General features: G+C 55.4%; 1 protein-coding gene across 6 annotated transcripts in view; it reads right to left on the bottom strand.

Moving 5' to 3' along the window:
- Positions 1-6,265: 6,265 nt before the first annotated feature.
- The window catches only part of CAMK2B (calcium/calmodulin dependent protein kinase II beta), a 99,900-nt gene continuing 99,402 nt past the window's right edge, over positions 6,266-6,763 (bottom strand). For all 6 annotated transcript variants that reach the window (XM_053608407.1, XM_053608409.1, XM_053608411.1 and 3 more), the window contains one exon: positions 6,266-6,407. The gene's annotated coding sequence lies outside the window, so the exon portion shown is untranslated. The remainder of the gene's footprint in view (positions 6,408-6,763) is intronic.

The raw sequence follows: 6,763 nt of genomic DNA, 5'->3' as shown, positions 1-6,763 counted from the left end.
CAGATGCTGAAGGCTCGTTCTCAGCTAATCCCAGGAAGGCTCTGTGGGAGGGCGGTCAGAGCCAACTATTTCTTGATCTTTGATATGTCTTTGGATTTTATTTGTTAACAATATTAACACTCCAGTGAGTGGGCGGGTGGGGAGGGGACAGTCCTTGATGCAAGGGCTGGAGTGGGCAGAGTTTGGAGGCCCTGGGGAAAAGCCTTTCCTGAGGCCATTGTGGGGGCTAGGGGTGAGCCCACCATAATGGCTACAGCCAGACCAGTGCTTCAGGCCCAAGCCCTATTTGGGGTAAAATAGTCCTTAGGTCTCACAGATTCTGAGACTGTTGAACTTGCCTTTCTGCTAGGATTGGCTTTCTGCTGAGGGCAGAGCCCGTCCTAAGCAACTTCTGTCAAATATTACAAGGTGACTTGTGAGAAGTATTTGGAAGGAGCTGAGATGTAGGCTGGAATATGTAGGTCATGGTCATACCGGAAAGTGGGCTGGGCATTGAGCCCAGGAGAGCGGGGTATCCTTCAGTGTTCAGCTGGGAGTGCTCACGTCTTCAGAGGATGATCCAAACACAGGTGCACTTGGCTGCCCAGGGTCTGTGGAACACCTGCCTTGACTTGCAATTTGACTTTGAACATCAAGATCAAAGCAATAGGTGCTGTAGTCTCTCAACTGGTTATTTGCTTCTCCGGCTATAAGAATGCATTGACAATGGCCTGAACAAGTTGGGTCTTTCCCCCAGGCACCAGGAAGAGATGCCAGACAGCCTGAGGACTCCCAACACCCCTTCTGTGGTCTGGCCAACATAGGCCTGCTAGTCCCTTCCTGGTCAGAGGCTGCTTGGTGGTGGAGGCTAAGAGATGGTCTGAGCTGTTGCCCAGCCCCAGGAAGAGGAGGCCTGCCATAGCCCTGAGGCCTAGTCTTGTCCAACAAGCTAGAGTAACCCTGGAGATGGGCACAGGATGGTCCAGGCCCCTTGGGTCCTAGTGCCATGTTCAAAATTGCCTCTTTGTGCCCTGTTGTGCCCATATGCACCTCTAGGGTCCAGTCTCTATGGAAGCCCCCTGCTGGGATGATGTCATCTATGAGTTTTGAACCAGTGCAGTCTTGTCCTTGGGAGTCCTGCCTTGAGCTTGCCATTCTGCTGAGAACTCCCACTGTCCCAATTAGGAGTCCCATGGGTCCTGAATCCCCTGAGTGGGCGAGACAGTGGGGTCTGCTGAGGGTTCTGAGGATCCCACCCTGGCTGATTTGCCTGCTGCCACCGTTTCTGGCCACTGCTAGAGCTACACTACACCCAAGCCCAGGGTCTGAAGGGACAGCCCAGCCTGCTCACTGGTGCCTGAGATGGAGTGGAGTGGGCCTGGATCCGAGGGACTGATGATGGAGCCTCTTTCCCCTCCCACAAGAGGACAGACACTGAGGAGCCGTGGGATAGAAGTGTGAATTCGAGGAAAGAAATGAGACCTTAACTTGCATCTGGGCTGCTGCTCCTCTAAGGGTTTGTTCTGGGTTAGCCCTGGCTGAGCAGGGTGGGGTGGACAGAGGGCCTGTCCTGCATTCTTCTGGCTTCCTGTTGTGTTTCATGTTAAGTCATTTGGCAAGAGTGTATTTTAATAACTGCTGCCTAACTTCTGTGTTCTGTTAGAGAGGTTCCTGTCCTGATAAAATTGTCTTTTGAAATTCCAAAATGGTCTTGTGCTTTATTTGAGCTTCAAGGGGAACCCTTTCCTCCACCAAGCCCTGCCCCCAGGGGGTGCGGGGGAGGCTTGGTATTGTGGGTCTGCAGGGAGCAAGGGTTCAAATTATCCTGGCAGGGGTGGTAGCTCAGTCCTTCACCTCAGTAACTTCACCTCTCTCATTGACCTTTCTAGCAAGAACCATGATTTCTTTGTGCTATTAGCCAGGTGAGGGCGCCCTGGAGCAGAAACCTCATTTTCTCCCAATCCTATTCCAGGGAACTAGTGGCCACCTAAGAAACTGGTTCACATAACTGCAGAGCCATGGGTGGGGAGGCCTTGTGGAGGTCCCACCATAGCTTTCCTGTCTCTCACCTCTGACCCCAGGTTGATCTGAACCCAGTTGGCTTCCCACCAAGCACAGATGGAAACCTTTCAAGAGTAATCGCTTCTTGGCCTTTTGGCTAAGATCAAGTGGAAACCTTTCAAGAGCAAAGGGGGCTCCACAGGTAGGGACATCCTGCTCCAAAGCCTGCAGGTTCGAAGTAAACCAGGGGCAAGTCAGACTCCAGTTTTGCATTTGGTCTTGAGGTTAGAGAACGGCCTCAGTCATTTAGAGGCCTGTCGCTGATTTCATCCTTCTCTGGGTGGGAGGGCCCAGAGCTACTTTCAGTCTGAGCTTGGATACCTCTTCACCCAGCCTAAGAAGCAGATGTGAGTGTGCAGCCTCTTCCTGTTCGGAGGACCCACGAGCTTGGGGTGGGGTTAAGCCATGCCATTTTGGGGGGGATACAAGATAGCTTTGTTCAAGTGATGTCCTTTTTACCAGTAGTACTTGGCCCTTCATGAGATGACTTAGCCCAGTGTGTTGTCCCTTAAAACCTCATCAGAGCTGCCCTGATGGCATCTGCAGCAAGACCTCAGGAATAATGCATGCATGCGGGCCAGGATCTGCAGCACACAGTCTTCCTGAGGGAGGCCTGGCCTGAAAAGGCTCTCTGATTACAGCTGATAGGCAAGCGGAGCCCTAGATACTGTACTTAGAGACAGAACACCACAGTGCTTGTGAGCACTGGCCTAGATTCTTTGCACCCAGCTCTTGGGACTTGCCACTCGCCTGCCCCTGGTCCTGAGAGCACCTGCCTGGGTGCAGCCCATGAGTAGGTGGCTACCGTTAAAGGTCCCCTACCAAGTGACGGTGTCTATAACCAGATGCTCAGGGTGGAGTAGGTGACTGGGGGCTTTGGAAAGTTCTGGAAGATTCTTCAGGCCCCTCCCCTGCCCGTAGTGGATAGGTCCAAGAGTGTGTATGGGCACCTGTCTTACCGGAAGTTATTTGGACCCAAGAAGTGGGCATGTTTGGTGTCTGGGATATTTGGTGTTTTGAAGCCCATACTTCAGTGTCAGGAAAATGAAGCAGTGGGGACTGGGATGCAGGCATGGAGGAGAGGCAGGGGCAAGGCCACGCTCTGAGCAGGTGGCCATGGATTCATGAGGATGCACCTAGGGGACCAACAGAGGCCACCCAGGCTGGGCTGTGACTGGGAGGGAGCAGGGCACTGAGGCTGCAGAAAGGCCACCAGAGCACAGGCAGGAGCAGCTGCTGTGTCAGTCTGAGCTTGGGTGTATATCCCGTGCAGTCACATAGTCAGGTGACCCAGGCTGGGGGTAGCACAGACGGTTGGCAGAGCATGAAGACAGGAAAGCCCTGATGAGGGGGGTTAACAGGGAAGGGTTTGCTTCAAGCTTGATTGGCGGTGTAGAGGGAAGGCCTGGGTAGGAGCCTGTCCCCTTTAAAGCCAGGACACAATCTCCATGCTTGGCCTGGCCCACAAGTCGCTAGCACTAACCACTGGACTCTGGCACTTGGTGTCCCCGTCCCTGCCCCAGACCTCTGCCCTGGGTTCCAGATTGTGTGGCCTCCATACAGAGCCTTTGAACCCCTGTGATGCCTGGCTGTCTGCCTGCCACATCATCTTTGCATCTCATTTGCATTGGAAAGCTGTGTCTGACGTCTGTGTAGCCTATACATACATGTCTGTCTAATCTATGGGAGCGGGGCCTGGTGCCATGGGCACCGTGTGTCTTCAGCATCCAGGACAGCCAACATGGTGGCGGGGGAAGTGTGAAGAGAGAAAGCACAGATGGGGGTCTTGGTCCTGGGGCCTTCCCACCCAGAGGCCTCATATTTAGAGGTCACTGGCATGGCTAGAGAGGATGAGGGCACTGTGGGTGGAGCCAGTTCTAGTGCTGGTGAAGACTTCAGAAGACCAGGGTAGGTGGTAGGGCCTGCTACTGAAGCTATGACCCATGGGCCCCACTCCTGCACTTTCCCAACACTCTAAAGGGACTTAGGAATGTCTGGGCTGACTTAGGAGGGAAGGCCTGAGCTGGGTCTTAGCCAGGCACTGGCCTTGAGTCTGTATTGCAGGGTCCTAACATAAAGCACCCATCTGCACTTGAAGCAATTTGTCCTGTTTTTCTTTTATTAGCAGTTTCCCGAGACAGAACAAAATAATTTTTGTACACTTACAAGGCTCAGAAAGAAAAGACAATGAAACTCAGCAAAAAGAGAGAAAAGGGGAGGCCAGCCAGCACCGTGGGCAGCCGACCCCTGCAGCACTGGCCAGCGGGCCACTGCCACCACACTGCGGACACCTAGCTAGCAGAGCGGCTGTGGCTTGCTCTTTAGGGGTCATGCAAAAGAATTATCCCCCAGAAAAAAAATTCCCAAATTATCCCAAACAGGCAGCTCTGTGGAGACAACAAGGTGAGGGGGACAGAAGGGGAGGAGGCCCCAGGACACAAGGGCGGGCAGCTGGTGGGCCACACACTGTCCGTGGCCAGTCCTGCCGCTGTCCTGTGGCCCAGGGAGCCACTGGTGCGGAGCCCGGCAGATGTTTACCCTGTGTCCGTGGATGGGGGCAGCTGTCCTGGGCACAGTGTGGACAGGTGTTGTCCACTCCGAGTGTTCATTGCTGAACAGTCCCTTTGGAGTTTAGAAACTTGTGTCCTGTTCCCCATTCCGTGCCCCTCCCTTGGATTGATTTGTGTGGGAAGATAAAGAAAATCCTTGTTGAAAATGACGTGAATTGAGGTGGGCAGGTGTTGGGTGGGAGCCCCTGAATCTCTGCAGTTAAGCCTCCTGACCGACTCACCCAACCTGGTTTTAGAGCTGCTCCCTACAGCCCACCTGCCCTTGGGCTCACTGTCCCCAAGACTCCCCATGGTGCCCATGGGCTGAGGAGTCCCACCCTGCAGTGAACCCAGGCAGCGATGCTTGGAGCACAAGTTTGGCCCCCAGAGGCAGCACTGTTGTCCCTCTGAATTCTCCTTTCCATCCTCTGGTGTCCTGGGCCCTGCACCCACCTGTTTCTGTCCCCAGCCTGCTGTCTCTCCATGGCTGTATCCCTGGCTGCCCAGAAGGTGCCCCTACACACATGGCAGCCCTGCCTACCCCAGGCCTTCCGTGCACCCTGGGCCAGCTCCCACTGTGGCTCTTCCTTCCTTCTGCTCCAGGCTGACTCTGAAAATGCTCCCACTTCAGCAAACACCTGCCTAGACCCCTGTCTCAGCCCAGGAGCCTAGGCAGCCAGCACCTTCTGACCCCTCTCTACCACTTGCTGCATCACCTGACCAAGGTGTGAGCCCCCAGCTCCCAGAACATCCCCAGACACTGGACCTGGCTTCCTCCTGCCTCCTGCCTTGCTTGGGGCTCATGACTCCAGAGAGGCCTGCAGTCCTTTGTGAAAAGTCTGCTCCCAGCTGCACGGGCCAGGGGAGGGCCACAGGGCAGGGTGGAGGGAGAAGGGGGTCAGGAGCCACCAATGCGTCTACTGCTGGTTGGCAGAGAGGGTATGGGTGTCCCAAACAGGATGGAGGCCAGCCCAGGCCTCTCTACAGCTAACACTGCAGCCATGGTGCTGTCTCTTATCAGGTGGGGACCTGAAGCTAACGTGTGTCCTCTGTACTCGCTCCCCCAGAAGGGCCAGAGCTGGAGCCCTGGGTCTGTGGGGGCATCTCTGATGGCCTTGGGGATGGGGGTCTGGTCCCCTTGATGCTCTAGGAGGCAAGGGGCTGGCTTGGGCTCTGCTGCAGGTTGTCCATGCTGGATGCGTGGGGATGCTGGGCATGGGGAGCCCACACCCAGCCCCTCGGGAATGAAAGGAAGGGAAGAGAAAGCAGAACACAGCAACTCTCAGGCACGACTAGCAGGAAGGGGCAGCCCGGCGGGCCCCGCAGCCCCTCCCCAGAGACAGCTGACGGTCACCACAGCCAGCGAGCACACCACATGGAGCCCATGCGTTGGCGGGAGGATGCAGACGCCTTAGGTGTGGGGTGTGTGCGTTACCTACAAACTAACACCGTTCAGCACGTGACAGGGGCCTGGCAGACAAGTTCATCTCCCAGCTGGTGCCCCAGAGGCCAGGAGCATGGACGGACACACGTGGAGCAGGTGGGGAGTGGCCCCACGAATGCCAGTGATTTTTACAGCTTTTTCCTTTCCTTAGTTTTTTTTGTTTGTTTGTTTTTTCATTTCATCCGATGTCAATTTTTTTGGTGGTTGTCGTTGTCATCATCTTGTTTTTAAAAACAAATCACATCTGGTCTTTGTTTTTCTGCAGACACAGGCACCAGGGGAGGGGACGAGGCAGACACAAACATGCGACAGGCAGGCCGTGTGCCCAAAGGCGGCCAAGCTCCAAACACCAACTCTGTCCGGCGAAACCAGCTCTGAAACAGGGCGGGCAGGTCGGAGTCAGCAGCCCTCTCCCCGCCTACCCGGGCTCTGTTGCCTGCTCGGGCACTGCAGAGAGGCTAAAGCTAACCAGGTTCAGAGAAGGGCCTGTTTGGGAGAGAGGGCTTGAGATGCCCAACCTGATTAGCAGGTAAAACTGGGCTTTGGCCCCCTGCACCCACAGCCTGGGGAGCCCCACCCAGGTGCTAACAGTCATGACATAGTGTCACAGTGCTACATGGGGCACAGTACCTGGTGCTGAATGGCCCAGGACTCACCCAGCTCTGGCCGGCGTGGGCAGCTCACATTGTCATCAGTCCCCCAATCCTCTGAGGAGGAGGCCACACCCAGC

This window comes from Nycticebus coucang, chromosome 11, assembly GCF_027406575.1.
Source record: "Nycticebus coucang isolate mNycCou1 chromosome 11, mNycCou1.pri, whole genome shotgun sequence".
Taxonomy (NCBI): Eukaryota; Metazoa; Chordata; class Mammalia; order Primates; family Lorisidae; genus Nycticebus; species Nycticebus coucang.
Note: the sequence above shows the minus strand (reverse complement) of the source record. Positions and strands in the feature narration are given on the sequence as shown.